This window comes from Canis lupus, chromosome 16 (genome assembly GCF_048164855.1).
Source record: "Canis lupus baileyi chromosome 16, mCanLup2.hap1, whole genome shotgun sequence".
Lineage (NCBI taxonomy): Eukaryota > Metazoa > Chordata > Mammalia > Carnivora > Canidae > Canis > Canis lupus.
In genome coordinates, this window is record NC_132853.1 from 4,434,542 (window position 1) to 4,451,938 (window position 17,397).

Below are 17,397 nucleotides of genomic sequence, written 5' to 3' on the forward strand. Positions count from 1 at the left end.
CAACAAAGAAAAGAAATACTTTATTTCAAATCTGGTAGATTATGATGGTGTACCAAGTCTGGAGTCTTGCCTTCCTCCGCAACTATCTGGAGCTTGACTAGAAAGAAATTTGGTCTAAAATTTGGAGAAAAGTGTGCAGACTAGACTTCTACTTATCTAAGAAGGGGCATTATATTTTAAAATGAAAGGAAAAACCAAAAAGTTGAAGCAGCAAAAGTTACTGAAAGGTAGAGGAAGGAAACAGGGTTGATGGGCAGAAACAGAAGTCAGGTTGTTTCTAATAGCCCATGTTTTGTAGACCTGATTTGGAAACCAGGCAAATATTTCACACAATCATAAAATAATGTCAACTGTTTCAAAAATAATTCCAGATATAAAAAAGCAAAACAAACAAAAAGCTAACTTATAGTAAGTTGTGATAACCACATGCTGAGGAATCACTCCATGACTAACGCACAGTAATTTTAACTGTCTATCCCTAATAAGGTATTTCCTAAAGGCAAAGCAAAAATAAGTAAACTGCAAAAGAAAAAAAGACTCAATAATTACATTGTTGGTGCTATTGATGTTCTTATCGGAGAACATTATGTGGAAGTGGGGCTCAGCAAGTAAGTATATCTTTCACTGGGAACTGGAGAAAAGGACACACCAGCATGAAAGGATATACAGATTTAAAATAGATGAAGCTAGGGACACCTGGGTGGTTCAGTGGTTGAGCCTCTGCCTTTCACTCAAGTCGTGATCCTGGGGTCCTGGGATCAAGTTCCACATCAGGCTCCCTGGGGAGCGGGGGAGCCTGCTTCTCCCTCTGCCTATGTCTCTGCCTCTCTCTGTGTGTCTCTCATGAATAAATAAATAAAATCTTTTTAAAAATAATAAAATCAAATAATAAAATCAAATAAATGGATGAGGCTAAGTGGAAACACTATAGTCCTGGATTTGAAGTATCACTATGAACCCGTGAGATATTTTTTAATAAGTATACTTTATTTTTTTGAGCAGTTTTAGGTTTACAGGAAGGACAGAGAGTTCCCATATGCCCTTCCTCTCCCTCTCTCCCCCTCGTTTCCCCTTTTATTAACATCTTGCCTTACTGGGATACATTTGTTACAACTGATAAGCCAATATTGATACATTATCATTAACTAAAGTCCATCGTTTACATCAGGCTTCACATCTTTGTGTTGTACCTCCTGTGGGTTTGGACAAACGTAGAATGACATGTATCCACCACTGTAGCATGGTACAGAATAGTTTCCATGCCATAAAAATCCTCTGTGCTTGGGGTGCCTGGGTAGCGCAGTTGGTTAAGCATCTGATTCGTGATTTCAGCTCCTGTGGTCTCCAGGATCTCATGATCTCCAGGTCATGAGATTGGGCCCCGACATCAGGCTCTGCGCTCATCGTGGAGTCTGCTTGAGATTCTTTCTCCATCTCCTTTTGCCCATCCCCACCGTGCTCTGCCTCTGTCTCTCTCAATCTATAAATAAATAAATAAATAAATAAATAAATAAATAAATAAATAAGTCTTAAAAAAAATAAAAATCCTCTGTGCTCTGCCTTATTCATCTCTTCCTCTTCCCACCTTCCAGCTGCTGGCAGCCACTGATCTTTTTATTGTCTTCATAGCTTTGCCTTTTCAAGAATGTCATATACCTGAAGTCATACAGTATGTGGCCTTTTCAGATTGGCTTCTGTCACCTAGCAATATATATTTCAGGTTTCTCTATGTCTTTTCATGCCTTGATATCACTTTTCTTTTTAGCACTGAATAACATTCCACTGTGTGGATATATCATAGCTTATCTGTTCACCTACTGAAGGGCACCTTGGTTGCTTTCGTGTTTTGACAACTATGACTCAAGAAATATTTTATCTTTAAAAAAAAAAAGCTGTATTCCCTAGCTCCATCCACTAAAAATAGAAATATATCAGAAATATATATCATATCAGAAATAGTGACCAACCTGATAGCAATGAGCATTACTTAAACCTCCACTGTGGTCTCTACATACCACCCCCCACTCCAAGAAACCCTGGTTTCTTGGAGAAATAGCTGATTCCAGGCAGAATATATACAAGATGAGTCTAGGGCATCTTGTTATTCCAAAAAGCAAGGAAGTTATCAAAGTCTTCTGGGGTCAGAAGTCCTCGGGGGCCAACCTATGAGGCTCTTTCTGGCCACATGAGATCATTTGAGCATCAATAGGAACAATAATTGCAGAGGATTAAAAAAAACAGCAAATAACATTAAATCCCTCTGTTCGTCGTGATACGTTTAAAACTCAATTAACAAAAAAATAACAAAAAAATAACTCCAGGGACACCTGGGTGGTTCAGTGGTTGAGCATCTGCCTTTGGCTCATGATCCGGGGTCCTGAGATCAAGTCCCACAGCAGGCTCCCCATAGGGGAGCCCTCTGCCTGTATCTCTGCTTCTCTCTGTGTGTCTCTCATGAATAAATAAAGTCTTAAAAAAAAAAAAAACTCCAAGGTGGAGAGGTGTGGACAGAAAGAAGGAGGGAGAGAAAGAGAAGGAGGGCGGGAGGGAGGGGGAGGGGAGACTACAGATTGAAAGAGGCTTAAGAGACACGTATGGTCTTTTCTGTAAGGCATAAAAACATTTACGAGACAATCAGGGAAATGTAAACATTGACTAGGTATGTGAGATGATAATTTCTACAGGTGTGATAATGGCATTATGGCTGCCAGCTTTAAAAAAAAAAAAAGATATCCTTATTAGGAGTGGCTAAGTGGTTCAGTGGGTTAAGCATCTGCCTTGAGCTCGGGTCACGATCTCAGGGTCCTGATATCGAGTCCTGCATCAGGCTCCCTGCTCAATGGAGAGTCTGCTTGGCCCTCTTCCTCTGCCCCTCAGCTCATGCTCTCTCTTTCTTGCTCTGCTCTCTCTCAGATAAATAAATAACATCTTTAAAAAGAAAAAAGGCATCCTCATCATTTGAAAAGATAAACCAAAATAGTTATGATTGAAGTATTAGAGAGTCCAAGATCTGCCAAACAATCCATTGGTACATTATACTCTCTACTTTTATATATGTTTGAAATTTTCCAGAATAAAAAACCTTATCAAAAATAAAAAATAAAAGCACTTTTTACCAAGGCAGAAGCAGGATCTCTTGTGTCTCTGATGTTTTTATGTGGTCACCTCTGTGTAAATGTGGCCTGAATGGATACTCACTTTCCAATACTCTTTCTTTCTTCTACGTACCTTATGGTGAGTTGGTGTTAACCTGCCTGAGCAGGAGGGGACATGGGTGATGCCCTCTCCACATATCAGCTGCACCCTGGGAATAAGCACCAACCACTGGGTAGAGGGAAGCAAGCTGAGTTTGGAGCCAACTTTCATGAGCGAGGTAGGAACATTATAAACCCAACATTTCAGGGCGGGCTCCTCTGGGTCATGTGCAGCACTGGGTGCTCACAGACAGATACAAGCCAGGTGGATGAAAGCAGGCTCATGTAATGATTAAGAGTCTGGGCTCTGAAAGACATGGATTAAAATCTCAGCTCTCCCAGCATGTGCCTTCACCTGTCTGAGCCTCAGTTTCCCCATCTGTGGATTGAGAACAATCTGAGTACCTTCCTCATAGGCTGTCATATGGATTCAGCATTAAGAATGGTGGCGCACTGAGCTCAGCCAGGCTGGAGCGGTACCCAACACATGGTGGTCACTGCTGCTCCTACTCCTGCTGCTGTTATTGTATATTAATTATTAGATAGCCAAAATATAAAGTAGGGTTTTCCCCCCAGAATTATTCCTTATATTTGCTTCCTTACAGGGTATGCTGTGTTATGGAGCACTTTCTCAATTATTTCATTTTGACCAATGCAATGCTGTTTGGGAAAGATGCATTATCCTGAAATGACCTCACTTCACGCTGATTTTGGATGTTAATCACAGTAACCTGACAAATGGGCTAAAAGAGATAAAGTAATTTTGTGTAGCTTTAGAATCTCTCCTGGGAGTGTGGCCTTGCACACACAGGGGCTGGATGCTGTTTCAAACAAGCCTTTTACAGTCCACTTTATAAATGCATTATAGAAGCTGTACAGATTATGAATTTATGCCAACAAGCAGAGTAAGTATATAACCTGTGGCATAATGTTTGGCAAATAGGTATCTGTGGTGAGGGACAATTACAGCACCACATGTGAATTTGTATGTCAAGCAACTTAGAAGTGGACGCTGATGACAAAATGCAAAATGATGCTGGGCATCTTGAAAAGTGGTTTAGTCAAGACAAAGGACACAGATTCAAAAATGCAGGCGAAGCAAAGGCAACACAAGCAAAAATAGATACATTGGATTTGAAGATTAAAAACTTCTGCTCAGGGGTGCCTGGATGGCTCAGTTAGTTGGTTAGGAGTCTGCCTTCGGTTCAGGTTATGATCCCAGGATTCTGGTTTCAAGCCCCTCAGTGGGGGGGTCTGCTTCTCCCTCTGCTCCTATCCACACTCATGCACTCTCTCGCTCTGTCGAATGATTAGATAACATCTTTAAAACAAAACAAAACAAAACAAAAACAAAACAACTTATGTTCATCACAGGGCACAATCAACAGAATGAAAAGGCAACCCAACTGTATGGGAGACAATATTTGCAAATCATAGACCTGATAAGAGGTTAATATCCAGAATATATAAAGAATTCTTACAACCCAACAACACAAAGCACCAAACATGGGCAAAAGACTTGAACAGACATCTTTCCAAAGAAGACACACAAATGGCCAGTGAACACATGAAAATATGCTTTGCTTCACTATTCATTAGGGGTATGCAAATCAAAACTGCAATGAGATACCTCCTCATGCTCATTAGGATGCTACCAGTAAAAAAATAAGAGGACATGGAGAAATTGGAACTCCTGTGACCTGCTGGTGGGAAAGTAAACTGGTGCAGCCACAATGAAACACAGTATGGTGGTTCTTCAAAAAATTGAAATATAACTGCCATATGATCCAGCGATCCCACTTCTGGGTATATATCTAAAAGAATAGAAAGCAGGGCAGCCCAGGTGGCTCACCAGTTTGGCGCTGCCTTTGGCCCAGGGCATGATCCTGGAGACCCAGGATCGAATCCCACGTCAGGCTCCCTGCATGGAGACTGCTCCTCCCTCTGCCTGTGTCTCTGCCTCTCTTTCTCTCTCTCTCTCTCTCTCTCTGTCTCTGTCTCTCATGAATAAATAAATATTAAAAAAAAAGAATAGAAAGCAGGGATTCGAAGAAATATATGTATACTCATATTCATAGTAGTCTTATTCACCATAGCCAAGGGATAGAAGCAACTCAAGTGTCCATCAACAGATAAATGGAAAAACAGAATGTGGTATATATGTACAGTGGAATATTATTCAGTCTTTAAAAGTAAGGAAATTCCAACACATGCTATAACATAGATGAACCTTGAGGACATAATGCTAAGTGAAATAAGCCAGTCACAAGTGAACAAATATGCATGATTCCACCTATCTGAGATATCTAGAGTAGTCAAACTCATAGAGACAGAAGTAGAATGAAGTGGTTGCCGGGGGCTGGGAAGAGGAGAGGATAGGGAGTTAGTGTTTAATGGGAACATGATTTCAGTTTTGCAAGATGCTTAGAGCTCTGGAGATGGATGATAGTGATGAATGCTCAACAAATATAACTCTACTTAATGCCGCCAAACTGTATGTTTAAAAATGGTTAAGTGGGGAGCACCTGGGGGGCTCAGTTGGCGGAGTGTTAGACTCTTGACCTCAGCTCAGGTCTTGATCTCAGGGTCCTGAGTTCAAGCCCCACATTGGGTTCTGCACTGGGTGTGGAGCCTACTTTTTAAAAAAAGGTTAAGATAGTAAATGTTATGTGTATCTTATCACAAAAATAATAAAAAGGAAAAAATACAAGAGCTTGAAACTAAACTGTCTCAGAAATTACATGAAAAATAGTTTATTTATATTTATTATCTTTTACTCTTTTTTTTTTTAAGGCGGGAGGCAGAGGGTGAGGGAGAGAGAGACTCTTAAGCAGTCTCCATGCCCAATATGGAGCTCAGTCTCATGACCTGAGATCATGACCTGAGCCGAAATCAAGAGTCAGATGCTCAACAGACTGAGCCATCCAGGCATCCCCTATGCATTATCTCTATTTCATTATCTCTATCTCTCTCTCTTTTTTAAAGATTTTATTTATTTATTCATGAGAGACACAGAGAGAGAGGCAGAGACACAGGCAGAGGAAGAAGCAGAAGTCTCCTTCTCCCTATGGGGACTCCAGGATCACGACCTGAGCTGGAGGCAGATGCTCAACCACTGAGCAACCCAAGCATCCCTATATTATCTCTTTTTAACCCATCTGTCAGGTTACTGATATAAATATCTAAAAGTATAATAAAAATTGTGATTGGGATGCCTGGGTGGCTCAGCGGCTAAGCGCCTGCCTTCAGCCCAGGACATGGTCCTAGGGTCCTGGGATCGAGTCCCACATCAGGCTCCCTGGGGGAAGCCTGCTTCTCCCTCTGTCTGTGTCTCTGCCTCTCTCTCTGTGTCTCTCATGAATAAATAAATAAAATCTTTAAAAAAAATTGTGATTGTAATTTTGCAGGTAATACCCACCTTGTAAATGTAATATTTTAAGTAGGCATGTGACAGTTTCAGCATCTTCAGTTTATATACTCAAACTGGCCAAATACATTTGGGGGATATCTTCCCACTAAAGAAATATGAGGGTGCTTCCCATCCCTTCGCATCTCTTCTCACATGCTCAGGGCATATGTGGAATCCTCTGGCATCAGGACTGTTTCTCCCAGCCAGGCTCTCCTTGGGACAGCCTGGCCGTCTCCAACATTCTGGGCTCCCCTACAGCCTAGAACCCAGCATTCAGGGCCTTAAGACTCTCACAAAGCCTGCCCTACTCCCCAGTGGGATTCTTCCTAAATGCAGAAAGTATTTGGTATCTAAAAGGCTCGTGTTTGTTGTGTACCTTTTAATATTCTTGTAAAAGAAATGGCTGGAAATGAAGTTTTAATTTTTTTTAAGTTTATTTATTTTCAAGTAATCTCGACACCAACAGGGATCCCAAGATCCCATGATCCCAAGATCAAGAGACGCATGCTCTCCCAATTGAGACAGCCAGGCGTCCCAGGAAACTGATTTTTACATTTGTTCCTGTATCTCAACACTCTGAAAACAGTTTTCCTTTCACAGGGTCCCCTTGGGGCTGTCATCTTCCAATTGGCCCCATAGTGAGCTCCCAGGATGGGAAGCTGGCCTGCCGGTCCTCTGCTCACAAGTGGCAGACAAGGTAGCCTTGAAGGTGGAATTCTGACAGTCACCACTAGGCACTGGGTGCTTATGAACGGGACCAGGGCCCTGGCCGCATCCGCTTGTCCCCTTGCACTGTGAGACCATCACAGGGCCCCCCCCCCCAGAACTGCCTTTATGGCTGCCTTCAAGACTCCCCAGAGATCATTCCCTCCTTTCCTCACATTCTCTCATCCCCACCTCCAGCCTCTTAGCTCCTCCCAGTCTCTAAGTCTCTGCTGCCTTAATCTTCCCAGACTGTTCCACCCTCCCCCAGAATCTAGCAGGCCCAAGTCTTCCTCTGCATCTTCTCTACCATGGGTTGTGAATCCACGCATCTTCAATCTTATCCTTAGTGCTCCTGGGTAGAAGGGAAGGGAGTAAGGGGGATGAAGGAAATAAGATGATCATTCAGTACAATCAGATTCATCTTCTGCCATGAGAATCCGTTTCTTGCCTGGCTGGAGTCCCCAGCTGCTCTACATGGGAGAGGCAGATCCCCAACCATCAAATGAGCACAATGTGGACCATGTTATATTTCAAGGGCACTTGTCCCCTCTGTGTCTTGTAGAATCCTTTCCATTGCTTTGACACTGAGTCCTACCCTCCCCATCACTCCTCTCTGATCCTTCCTGGGTTTCTCCTTGAGACTGTGGGGGGTGGGGGTGGGGAGCTTCCATCTTATTCTGAAGGAGCCACACGTACTGCTGTAAACACTGAGGGGGACCGAAGCTGGTCCAGGGGGCAAAAGAAGGCTTCTGGGAGGCAGTGATGTTTACACTGAGGTGAGAAGGATGAATAGGAGTAAGCTAGGGAAAAGGAGCAAAGACAACCTTTCAGGCAAAGGGAAGAAACAGCCTGATCACACGCTGCAAGCAGGAGAGAGTATGCGCTGCTTGAAAAGCTAAAGTAAGCACAATTGCTCTGTGAGTGACACAGGGAGTAAGGGGGAAGGAGGTGGAGATGAGGCCAGAGAAGTGGACATGGGCCAGGAGGCCTTAGAGGCCTAGACTTGGAAGCTTTTCCTGGGTTTGGAAAAGCTCTTCTAGGGAGAATAACTCTGCCAGGCAGATTGTGTGGGCTGATGTGTAGATGGAAGTCGGGACGCGGGGACCAAATTTTCTGCCTCCTCTGTGCGCTGGGAACAGTTGCAAGGCTGCCTGGATCCCACAGAGCTCAACAGCACGCCCAGCTCACCACCCTTCTGAGGCTGCTCAGCACCCACAGGTGAGAGCATAAGGGCAGTAGCTACTGGCCTGGCTTTGCCATTTAATGACCTTGAGCCAGGCATTTCCCCCTCTCTGAGCCTCGCTTTCCCCATCTGCACAATGGGCATCGATGCCAGCTACCTCACAGGCTTTAGAACTCTGTAAGATCACAGATCTTGCAGGCTTCACCAAGGGCCTGGTATCACAAGTCATCAATAAAGGTGCGGTAGTATCGTCGCTACTATTAGTATTGTTGATGCTTGCAGCTTGTCCCAATTCCTGAGCGCTGTTCTGTCCGTTGCTTGCTGAACTGTCTCTGGATCAGATACTGCCAAGCCCTGGGACTGGGATGCTCTACTTCTTTGCATAAATGTGCATATTGCACTGAGGAGAGCCCCTCCTTCTACGGAGGGTCCAGCGGGGTTGCTCGGGGGACACATTCCAGAAAGAAAACCGTGTAACATGAAACCCTGAATCTGGAAACACAACCTCTATGGGAAATTAGAGGGTAAGGTCTGCTCTGCGGACCGCCCAGCCTCATTCCATACAAAAGGGATATTGAGACCCAAAGGCCTGGTCACTTGGCCTCCTGCCGGAGGCCTTACCACAGTCAGAGAGATCTTCCTAAAAGAAATCAAACTTGGCCATGGCACGGTGCTGTTGAAACCCTCCTGTGGCTCCCCACAGCCCTCAGGTTCAAGCTTATTCTCTTCATCATGACCCACAATGCCACGTGGTCAGCCTCCTGCCCACACCTGTAGCCACATCCTTGTTCTAACCTAGCCATACATGCTTCCAATAGAGCAAGTTCTTTCCTGCCTCAGGACCTTTGCACACCAATGACCCTCTTGCCCTCTCTATCAGGTCACTGCCAATTCTTCCAGATTCAAAAGCCCACAGACCTTGTTGAACCTCCAAATAGTAGTGGGAAGTAGTAATATCATCCCTATTTGCTAGCTAAAGAAACTGAGGCCCTGAGAACCACCACGTGGCTCCTCAAACTAAACTCCAAACCATGTCAGCCAGACTCCAGAATCTTTGCTCACCCAAGAGGAAGCACCTGGTTACACCTCCATCATAACAGAAGAGTGAAAGTGGCTGAGCCACTTGGCTCCATTGAATCAGAATAGGACCAATGTGGCACAGAGCAAAGACACTGAAGTCACAATTAATGCATTCAAAACCCAACATGGCCACTCGTCCACCTGTGGTTTAAGGCGAGACATATGACCTCTCTGAAGCTCAGTTTTCTCATCTGTGAAGTGGGGCGCACTGTGAGTATTCAGGAACCACACATGGGAAGCGCCTGGCATGTGGTACATTCTCAGCGGATGGCATGACACCACCCTTCCTTGATGCATCTGGGGAGGCCGCACCAGTCCAGACCAGCCCATCCCAGATGAAACTTGCATCACCCGAGGTTAGGCTGCCGGGGCCTGGGAACCATCCCTGCCCTGTTTTCTGTTTTGGGTTTTGTGTTTCCCAGCGTTTCCTTTGGAAAAAGTCCAGCTTCCTCCCTGCTGGAAGGAGGCAGGAGGGGATTGTTCACGCCTGGGCCTGGATGCCCAAGGGAGCTGTGTGGGGAGGTGACAAGAGCCTGGGGTTTGGAGTCCAGCCAGTCCAGGTCTGAATCCAGAATCTGACACTGAAAGGCTGTGTGACCCCGGGCAAGTGACTTTACCTCTCTGCAGAAGATCTCCTCACCTGTTAAGAGAAGTCTCAGGACTTCTACCTCAGAGAGTATTGAACACAGATGAGGGACTGGGATGAGAGAAGATTCTGGATGTACTTCCTCAGTGTGCATACAGTGATTCCTTTGAGGAGGTGTTGAAGATGGGGAAGGAGCTTACATCAGGAGTTACCACTGCTAAACAGAAGAGGGTGGGTGTCCTGTACCAGGGGGAGGGAAAGATTGGGGGGAAGGGGGAAAGACACAATTCAGCTCTAGATTATCAATCACCCTGCTGGAATGAGGGTCCAACATGATCACACCTCTGATTTTTCAGCAGAAAAATCTATATTTTCACCCAAAATCTCATGATATGATAAGGAGTATATCCTGTATGATTCCACTTATATATAGTTCAAAAATAAGGCAAAACTCATGTATGGTGCTGGAAATCAGGACAGTGCTTTCCTTGGAAGAGGGATGGGTAGTGCCCTGGGAGGGAGCACAAGGAGAGATTCTGGAGAGCTGGAAATATTCTCTTGATCTGGGTATTGGGAACATGAGTGTGTCCCCTTAGTAATTTTATGCTTTGTGCACTTCTCTATGTGGATATTATACTTCAATAAAAATGCTAAAATAATTTTAGAACAAATAAATCAAGGCTGCAGTCCTGGGAAGAGAGATAGTATGGGCCCAAGCTGAATGCACCTGCAGGCTGCATCCTGCACACCAGCAGAGCATGGACGCTCTTAGCCCCTGACACCCCGAACTGAGTCCTCACCCTTACGGAGCACTTCTGCTTTCCCAGACACCCAGGAGGACCGCCTGTTCTGCCCCGCCCCAGCTGCCTCAACAGAGCGGGAAGCCACATCTCTGTTCAGTCTGCCTGTTTGGCCAGATCCTGCTGAGCTCAAATTCTAGAGAAATAGGCATAGTCTGTCACTTCAATGATAAAGCGACACCCCAAGACCACCTTTATTTATTATCCATCTCACTTCATTAAGAATACCCAGGGCACAGTAACCAAAAGGCAGGCATAGTTCTGTTTCCAAGAACACCTTTCTAGAATCTGGATTTCACAAAGCCTGCCTCCCAGCCCTGAGCAGCTCCCAGTCCTGAGTGGCAGCAAACTCAACTGGCAGCATCCCTGGCGCCCACAAGCCCTGGTGTGAGAGGGTTGGCAGTGGGACTGCCCCCGCTCCGCCCCTCTGCCTGGTCCGGATATCTTAGTTTTATTTTTATTTCCACTCTCATTCTTTTCTTTTCTGAGGGCCAACAGAAGACGCACACGCCTCCTATATAAAGCGGCACTCGCCAAAACAAATGCACATCAAATGCATTTATTTGCACAGACACTCATAAAAACTTTACTAGACACCAAATAATTACAGGAAGGGGCAAACCTCCAACTCCGCCAATCCCCAGCGTTTTGAAGTGGATTTAAGATAAAGATCAAATAGGATGGGTGCTGGCCTCAGCATCACACCCAGCCCCCTTCCCAGCTAGAGACCCTCAGGGTGGAGACGGATGAACTTTTTTTTTTTGCTTTTGTGAATTTGTGTCCAATTCATATAAAATGTTTTTCTGAAAGTTATTCTTAGTGTCCTAATGGGACTTTTATGACTTCATATACAGTTCTTGGCTTTTTCTTTGTTCTGGCTCAGGTCCTTGGTAGGGGAAGCCCCTAGTTCTAGATGGGTTGCTGAAATAACCCAGCCCATCCATTTGGCAAGAAAGGCAAAGATGCTTCAGGAAAGTGGCTTTTATTTTTATTTTTATTTATTTTTTTTTTTTTTGGAAAGTGGCTTTTAAAAAATAAATATAAATGGCACCTTGAGAGTCCCTCCCACCTGGTCAGTTTTGATGCACTAGGCTGAAACCCCTAATTCTGTTGCCTTCCAAAGCAACTTTCAGACCCAGGCTTCATAGCCAGGGCAATCGGAGAAGGCTGAGGCTGTCTGTGCTGGACATTGGGGCACCCCCCTGCCCCCAAGCCTCCTGCACCCAGCCCACAGCTGTCTGGATCTGAGTTTTGCCTGCCCTAAAGAAAAACAAATGGCTGAGCTTAGCATGTGTCTGAGGTCCTGATAGGGAGGGGAGGAGGCAGCTGTGATCTTCCCAAGTCCCAGGGACTCCTTTCATCCAATTATTTACCAAATATTTATAGAGGCCTACTATGTGCCAGGCACCGTGGTAAGCACTTATATTTCACCATCTCAACAATCCTGTGGGAGAGATGCTACTACTCTGCCCCCTTTGCAGATGAGGAAGCTGAGGCACAGACAGAGGGCAGCACTTTCCAGAGTCCCACAGCCAGATCCTGAACTAGACCTTGGTGACTCCCCAAGACCTGCTCTTGACCACTCCAATGTACTGCCTGGCCAGTGGAAGACCTTAGCTGTGAGCCACCTGGCCATGGCACTGTCCTCTCCTGTCCTGAGGACAGACAGAAGGCTTTAGATCTGAGCCTGAGCTCTTAACCCGCCAGGGAGGAATTCCATGACTAATGTCCCACACTTTGCACTTGAAAAGTCATGGGCCTGTAGCCAGAGCCCCCACTAGCTGGTTGAGGTGGGACTGGGCTGCAGGAGGATAGAAGGACTCGGCCCGGGGCTGGGAAGTCCTCCACACTGCACACAGGCATGTACCAGCACAAGGCCTCAGAGCCACTACACTGTATCTCACCAACAAAACGCTGCCTAAAATCCTGTTCTCTGCCACGTCCTTCTCACTAGCCTTAGAAAACCCCAGATGGGAAAGTGAGAACCCACACTCAGCCCTGGGTCAGCAGGACCCCAGCTTGGGCCTCTCCTCAGTCATCCCTCTTTTTTTGACCTCCACGTGGTTCAGGGGCTCTGTGAGCTCTCCACAGGCACAAGAAGACCACAGAAACCTTTCTCTGGGCTCTGGGAAGATGACCGGGTTACTTATCACACACACTCTTCTCTCTGCTGGCTGAGAAGAGGCCTGAGCCTTTGCTCCACATGTCCTGGGGTCAGGCCTGCTGTGGTCCTCAGAAGAGAGCATGGTCCCCACTGGCTCTGAAGGTGGGGGCATTCCACCTCTGATATTGCTGTCCTATCCCACTTCCAGAGCTCCTGGATTCCCAGATCCCAGCTGCCACCAGGGAATAGTGGGCCCCAAGCCCGGCCATGTGTTGGGGTGGCTCTTGTCCAATCTGCTTCCAGCAGATCTGAGGATTGTCAAGGCCAATGGTATGGGGGGGGGGGTGTCACTGGACAGGTCCGAGCGCTCACTCTGGCAACCCTGACAGCCCTGACTCTCCTGCAGGGTGGAACTGGGCATCTGTGCAGCCCCTCCTCCTCGCCTTCATGCTCCCCAGCACTCACTCCGCTGGGCATTGGCGGGTACTTCATCCCTGCCCAGGATCCTTGCTTCTAGCTGGGGTTGTAAATTGGGAGGGGACTTGGGTTCGGCTCTGGTCAGAAGCACAGATGGGGAGGATGGACAGGACTCCACTGTGGGGAGGGGGTGGTCATAGGGCCGCATTTGGAAGGCCAGTAGCAGAGGCAGGCGCAGGGAGTGCAGGGCCCCAGCAAGGGGGTATAGGGAAGGGCTCCGTGGAGATGAGGCATCAGCAGGATTGTGAGAGCTGTGACTCCCGCCTAGAGCTTCCCTCTCAGTTCTTGCTTCCTTCCCAGCAATTCCAAAGAGCCAGGCTGGGTCTTTCCTTAGGTGGAGAAAATCTGAAACTGTTTCTGCGGCTGAAGTCCAAGCCACAGAAAATCCCAGACAGGCGGGAGCGCCTGGGGGTGAGCCGCTGGGGGCGTCACAGGTCCGTGGATGCCCCGGGGGGTGTGGGCGGTCGCCAGATCCTGCTGGCTCTGTTGCACCGAGCAAGATGCCGCAAGCTGCCTACAGATGGCACCTGACGGGGCCTGGGCTCCCCATTCTACCGTCCAGCCGGCCACTTCTTCAGCAAGGGAAAGGGTTGGGAGGGCAGGAGCCGGGACTGTGCTTGAGAGAGACCTGGGTGTTCTGCGCATCTGTGTTTGGAGGAGCCAGACCGCGGACTCAGCTGGGAGAAAGAAGGACCCCGGAGCAGGGACAAAGGGCAAAGAAAAGGACTCACATGGCGATGGATCGGAGCGTGGAGGTGTGGCGAGGGGATGGACTGACACAGAGCAAGGGGGATGTGGAGCGGGATACCAGGTTTGTGGGCTGAGCAGCCCCACTCCCAGACCAGAAAGAGCAGCCGCTGCCTGGGCCGGACATGTACCTAGAAGCCTCGGGGGGTGGCTCTGAGCACCTTCTGTGGCCCTCCAAGTGTCGGCCCTGGTGGGGTGGGCCGTGACTCCGGCAGGGGCGTGGGGGTGAGGCACCAAGATTGTATGTGCCCCAGGACAGACCAACCCAGGGCACCAGAGCAAGGCTGCTGGTACGTTCTCCTGCTCTGAGAACTTGCTTTTGGGTGGCCCTAGGAACGCGACCCCAACTCAGCTCTGGACATCAGACCCAGGGTCACAGAAGTCACAGAGGCCGGGCCACAGGGGCCCCCATTTGGCTGAAGGGGAGAAATGAGGAGAGGAAGAGGCTGGTTACAGGGAAGGCGGGGGAGACGGGAGGAGGATGGAACGCTGCATCCAGAGCGTGGGGTCCGGGATGAGTGCGCAGGGCCTGAGTTGGGAGCGGATTCCCAAGTGCGCTCTGAAGGTAAAAGCGAGGGCCTGGAACCGGGCCGGACCTCTGGCCCACAGGCAGCCGGTGCAAGAACGCAACGCTGCCAGCAGAGGGCAGAATGCGCCCGGTCGGTTCGCCAGTGCCGCGCCGGGCATCGCGCGCCCGAATTTTGCCTGCCCGGCTTCTCCCACAGCTCGCGCCCCGGGCCCCAGTTGCCCGAGGAAGGCAGCCCGGGCCCAGGCCCAGGCCCAACCTGGGGAGCTCAGGGCCTTCCAGGCTGCACAAGGACAAGGCACCAAGGGCGTATGAGAGAAGCCACATAGCCCCTCACCCCCCGTCCCGGAGACAGACACACAAAGACGTGGAGAAATACCCGGAGCAGCCACCAAAAGCCACGCGCAAACACACACATAACACCCCCCCCAAAAAAAAAAAAACTCTAAAAGACACGCAAGCACACAGAGCCATTCAGAAACTCAGAGACACACTCAGACACACAAAGATGACACGAAGACACATAAACAGAAAAGTGCCCCAGACACAATACAGTGGCTGAGAGACACACAAAGCCGTCGGCACCCACGTACAACGACACCGACACCGGGACACACAGAAAGGCCTAGAAACGTACAGAGGATACAGGGGCGTGTTAGGACCCGCAGATGCACACGCACATGTGCACGGGAATCACACCCAGATACAGATTCGCACACTCCGAGCCCAGAAAGTCTCGGGCACACGGAAATACTGCATTTGCGCGCAGACACGCGTGCACAGGCACGCAGCCGATCCGAGGAGGGCGCATCGACGCGCACGCACACAGGCACCCACCGACACACACGCAGGTACCGGGATGGGGCGGGAGCCTTCGAAGCCTCCACAAAGCCGGGCCCCTCCGCGGGGCCCGGCGGCACAGGGGGCCACTTCTGATCGAGCCTCCGGCAGGCTCCAAATCCGATCCGCCCTCTCGCCTCCGGCGGGGTCAGGGGACCCGCCTCCCGCGCCCTCCGCCCCCGCCCCGCTCCGCGCCGCTGCTCCGTTCCGGGAGGGGTCGGGGCCGCCCCGCCGCGGCTCGAGGGGCCCCCCAGCGCCTGCCCCGGCCCGCACCGGCCCCCCTGTTCCTGGGCGAGCCGCGCCTCCGTGGACTCCCAGGAGCCGAAGACACAGCCAGCCTAGGCGCGGAGCACTGCGGCCCGACGCCGCGGCCTGCGCTGGGAGCGAGCGAGCGCGGGGGCCGGGCCGGGCCGGGTGGGTGCCAGGCCTTTCGCTCCCCAGCGCCAACGCCCACTTTGCCCGGTCTGACCAGGATGCTGCCCCGGCCAGGTGCCGCCTACGGACCCCTAGCCGGGCTCCTCGGCCACCAAAAGTAGCCTCTCCCGGCCGCCGATCCCGTTTCCATCGAGCAACCCAACACACATCGTCCAGGGCCTCGGGTTACCGACCCCAGGGCCACCCCCACCCCGCACCCGCACCCGCACCCCCGCCCTGCAACTGCAAATTCTCATCTACCGCCCCAACCCCTGACCAAGGACCCCCTTCTCGGACCTAATCGTCCTCTAACCTCTCCGCGCCTAACCTGGGCCTGACCCTCCTCGCCTGCCCAGCGGAGACATCTCCCGTCCTTGATCGCAGCGCTCTTCAAGGATCTTCGCCCACCCCTCCACCCCTCCACCCCTCCACCCGACCTCTGCCACGCCAGAATCCTTTCCCGACCCCTCACCCCAAATCCGGGGCCCAGCCCCTTCTCCCCGGGCCAGGACCCCGTTCGGCCATCCCCGGGCCAGCAGCCCTTCCCTCCCGACGGTCCCCGCCCCTCAACCCGAGCAGCCAGCCTGTCCGCGGACCAGAAGGGTCCCGGGAAGGGCGCCGCCGCCCAGGGGACGTCAACTCAGCCCGGAGCGACCTACCTCGGCCGACAGACGGGGTCCCCGGGCGGCCACTCCGGGCGGCGCCTTCCCCCGGCGAATCGGCTGCGCTCCCCGCCGTCCGCGCAGCCCGGCCTCGCTCGGGGCCACTCCTCTTAGCGCCGGAGCTTTACAAACACGCTAATAATAAAGACGGCGGGAAAGAGAAGAGGAAGGCTCAGTCCCCGACTCCCAGATCAGTTTTTCCAAGGGGTGGGGCAGAAGGATTGGATTCGAAGGCGACCCAAAGTTCTTGCAAGGGGCCAGCGGGCGCTCGATCTGGCCGGGGCGCGGGGCGCGGGGCGCGGGGCGCGGGGCGCGGGTCAGGCGCGGAGCGGGGCGCAGGCTGGGGGCGCGGGGAGCCCTCCCGCGGGGGGGGGCGGCGACCGCACTATTTGACGTGGAGCCGCCGGCTCATCCCGGCGCAGGGATACGAGGCGCACCAATGAGTTCAAATGTCAGGAAGTTTGAGGAGGGGTGAGGCGGCTCCCGGCCGGAGTATCCCTCCGCCGCCAGCCCCAGCTCTAAACCCGGCGGCTCCACGGGCGCACCATGGCACTGGAGTAGCGCGGGGAGCGCGCCTGGAGCCCCGCGGCCCGCTGCGCCCCGCCCGGGACCCCGCTGCGCCGCCCGCGCCCCCCCAGCCCGCGGGGCCGCCCCTGCACCCCCGCCCCCT

The 17,397-nt window shown here is 50.5% G+C and overlaps 1 long non-coding RNA gene across 1 annotated transcript; it reads right to left on the reverse strand.

Moving 5' to 3' along the window:
* Positions 1-966: 966 nt before the first annotated feature.
* Positions 967-17,024, reverse strand: LOC140605742 (uncharacterized). Its single transcript, XR_012008305.1, has 2 exons — positions 16,725-17,024; positions 967-1,480 (listed from the first exon to the last, which is right to left on the reverse strand). It is a non-coding gene; the product is annotated as an uncharacterized lncRNA (long non-coding RNA).
* Positions 17,025-17,397: the final 373 nt, after the last annotated feature.